Raw genomic sequence first — 4448 nt, forward strand, 5'->3', positions numbered from 1 at the left:
ACCTTCGACATTGCCATCAATAGAGGCAAAAAAACTAGAATTAGTGAAACTGATATCTAGGCCTAGAATCAGCATCATGGGTGATCTCCTCCCTTATATGATTGGGAAAAGTTACATTTTTCTCCGAGATTCTTGATTTGGCCTCATCCTTCGCTAAAAATTCAGTTACACAATTAGCCTCCCTAAAGCAGTGAGAGATTTTCCAAACTATTGAGTTCATTAATGGCTGGATCAATATCAAATCCTGCTCAATATTCCAAGGAATGGGTCTTACTTGGACAAAAGCCACCATCGCTGCAGAATTTGATTCAATCCAAAGAGATCTCACCCCCAATTCTTTTGCCATACGAAGACCTTTCATCAACACTTGAAATTCTGCAACATAATTGGACTAAATTACAAGGTATGCTTTGAAAGAACCATCAGAGCACCATTACTATTACGAATAACTCCACCTGCCTCTGCCCTTCCAAGATTTCCAATAGAGCTGCCATTCACATTAAGGTTCACCCATTCTCGTATAGGGTTACATCAGAAAACTTCCAAGATTTGTGAGGGACGACTAGGCCCAGCATACAACCCTAGACTTTGATAGCATATGAGATCAGTCAGCCATTTGACTTGATCTTGCAAGATGACATATGCAATATGGAAGTCCTGTTTTATCCTTTCAAAGACTCGGTTAATGTTGAGTTTCCTTCAAAACGCCGAGCATTCCTTTATTTCTAAAGATTGTCCGCCATAATGATCAACCCCATGGACCAAGCCTCCTTCATTGATAGTGCCATGCGTATTCTAATCCACCACTGAACTAGAAGGATCAAATCCTAAATTTCTGGCAATAAAACCCCAAAATAGTCAAGAAATTTCTTCCAAATCACCACTGCAAATCTGCAACCCATGAATAAATGGTTAAAAGACACACTTCTTGTCACACCCCGTTCACACAAAATCGGACCGGTGACCGGGTTAACACAAACCTGCCAGGATCATCTGATACAGTATCCAACCACAGCATACACACAACTAAGAAAGTGTTCATCAGTTCAGCGGAAGACTTAATTTACCTGTAAATATTCCTATTATACTTGATACCCAAATTGTAATACATAGTTAAGTATATGTGGGCCCGCAGGCATGATATTTACACAAAAGAATACAATTTACATATCAAGTACACAAAAGGGATTATCAAAAACACAAAGAGTAAAGCTCAGCTCAGTATCAAAAGTAGAGCTCAGCTCGGTATCCAAAGGCAAAGCTCAGCTCGGTATCAAAGTAAAGCTCAGCTCGGTATCAAAACTAAAGCTCAGCTCGGTATCAAAACTGTGGTCCCGCAGCACAGCCCTCGCACGAACAATCCGTGCCGTGCTCTAATTCCTCGGGGACCCACCAATCCTCTTCAGGGAATTCAACTGTGGGGCCTGACCCATGCTCTTCAGGTTGATGACCTGCAAAATCATCTAAAAGAGGTGCACACATGGGATGAGCTCACTAGTTCAGTAAGTGAAAAGAAGGACCACACAACAGTTCATACAACAAATCACAACCATATGCATTATATGGTGTGCAATGCATTTTTAATCACATCCACCTAAACAACATTACTAAGTCCTTGGTTTAGTGCTACTACAACCACAGTGCACGTATACTCCGGGTACGAGCCACAAACTCCATCCCGCGATACGCCCATAGGGTTGTCGGAGAAGGCCCACCGTGAGTACTCGAAAAGGTAAAACATGCCAACCACCGGCTCTCAACATAAAAGTAAATGAAATAAAATAAAGGTGTTGACTCCAGAAATTTAAAAGCAGTACGATTGGCCCTCTTGAATATACCATCGAGGTTGCCGACTGTCCTAATGACCAACCGGGCGTATATCTAACCGCCATAGTGACCCGACAACTGCGACCACTGCTTCGCCCCAAATGGTAATCCAACACCTCAACCCCTGTTGGGAAGGGTCGTAGCACGGGAAGATGATAATCCTACACCGCATGCTCCTATATGATATAGTACGATTGTATAGTGCCACCGCGTCCCATTCCACCGGCCACCAATACACTCGTTTCCAAGCCAATTACAGCATCTAGTCTATTAATGCATCATGCACAATGATGTCAACATTCATCACGTAAGCATATCATCATTTGGCATTGAGAAATAAACACAACACACATGGCATAAAATATAAGGATGGCTAAGCTACATAGCATTTGCATGATGACATGGCTAGTATGAATACAATTAGATGAATGCCAAATAAGCCTTGAAATAAGGCCAAACGTCCTCTCCCCACTTACCTGTAGTGTACAAAAACTCACGCATGGTACGGGTGAGATCCGGTGCGAGAAGCGTAAGATTTGATGAACCTATAATGAGTGAATGGGGTTAGCATTTTACCACTTTGGGGTCAAAACTAACAAGATTTGGTGGTAAAATCATGTTTATGTTGTAACCCGGCAGTCACTGAGAGGGGGGGTGAATCAGTGAGTCCAATTCCGATCCCCAAAAACCTGTCTGATGTCTGGCCAAGAAAAACCTGATATACCTGTCCCTGTTTGCACACAGTCGTATGCACACTTAGCCTTTCACAGGCACTTCCAAGTGTGCACACCCATTCCACATTCCACGCACTTCAATATAAAATGCAAATAACAAGCACCCACAACACAGGGTTTTTACGAGATTCGACAATTTTCCTACATCCCCGGAGTAGTGCCTGTAAAGGCTTTGTACCTACTCAATACACTACTTTTGACTGCACCCACAGTCGGGAGCACCCACACCCAATTTTCTCAGGCCGAAGCTGAGATGGCACTCGTAGTGCCGATACAATGTGTAGCACCCACTACACGGGAGCACCCACTCCCGGTACTTAGCACCCACTAAGCACACAATAAATAATACAATTAAATTGGGCTTATATCAATGCCCAACAGTCAAGCTCTGCCTAGCATATGCATCCACAACTAGCTAGCATGCTTACAGTTCATCCACAACTAACCTAGCATGTATACATTCATCCACAACTAACCATAACATACATACATACATGTAATGTAAAATCCAAGGTTAGAGAATCTCACAACCGATTGCCTGGGATGACTGGAAACTTGTACTAACAAGTTTGGTGCTCACACCTTCTCTCTCCTTGGCTTCTTGCTCTTCAAAGCAAACACATCCTTGCTTTCTTCTCTTCTTCCTTGGCTTTGAGTTAATATACCATTAACACACTTCAACCACCTCTTTTACCTCCTTTAATGGCCTAAGAACATTTATCCTCAAGAATGTATGTTCATTCAAGGACCAACAAAGAGGGGGAAGATTCTCCTACCAAAACCGTAGCATTCATTCACTCAAAACCCATTTTTCTTACTTCCATGGTGTAGGGATTGAAAACATGAAGAAGCTGCAACTTGGTTCACCCAAATCCGACTTAAAATGAGGGAGATATGACCTTTTGAAGTTGGAGCAATGAGATAGCCTGAAATGGAATCTTCGTACGGGTGGTGTAGGCTACACCGGCGGCGCACGCAACAGGGGCGAAATCTGACCATAGATCTCATATAAAAGATCTTACAATCCAAGCCGTCCAATTAAACCAACAGACAATAGATCCAAACCGTTAGATTTGAATCTCGATGACATCATCATGACGTAGGAGCTGACATCGTCAGAAGTGTTGTCGATCTATGATTGGTTGCTTTTCCGAATTTTAAGGGAGCTTGTTTCCCACTCACAAAAGTGAAAATGCATATTGACCATTGGATCCGAATCTTCCATGATGGCTTTAATCAGATTTCATGAGATCATTAAGATCGGAATCCTTTTTGTACCTTCTATACACGTGCGAAACACAATAACATACCTTGATATAGTGTAGCGCCAGTGCATCAAGAATTATGCATCTAACCAATCAAATCCCACGCGCAAGCATCTATCTCATCCATATCACACCAAAATCTCAGTAGCCTTTGGATGGGCATGAAGCCTACGTGGTCGAATCTTGACCATCCATTTCACTTCCCTTTACTCCTCTTTATTACAATCAAGCCCCTGCCTCCATATGTTTCAGTGCTTAAAGACCCTTTGCAACTCAGACCTTCAAAATCTTTAAATTACACAAAAGCCCCTCGAATTTCAAAAATAAATTCCGAAAAATCCACCCAACACCGAGAGCAACTGATGGATTTTCTGTTTGGATTTTCGTATCGACTTTATGGAAACACTTATAACTTTTTCATACGATATCCGATCGAGATAAAACGAAGTGCGTTGGAATCATAACTGGATGCTCTACGACTTTTCAGAAGACTCAATCATCTGAATCATCCATGTAAAAAGACCAAAATGCCCCTATACCTTTCCAATAACGTATCTTTCTCATACAGAATCGGAATGCGATGAAATCAGAACCGTTGGAAAGATTGTATTTTTGTCGTATT

This window comes from Macadamia integrifolia, chromosome 1, assembly GCF_013358625.1.
Source record: "Macadamia integrifolia cultivar HAES 741 chromosome 1, SCU_Mint_v3, whole genome shotgun sequence".
In the NCBI taxonomy this organism is placed as follows: Eukaryota; Viridiplantae; Streptophyta; class Magnoliopsida; order Proteales; family Proteaceae; genus Macadamia; species Macadamia integrifolia.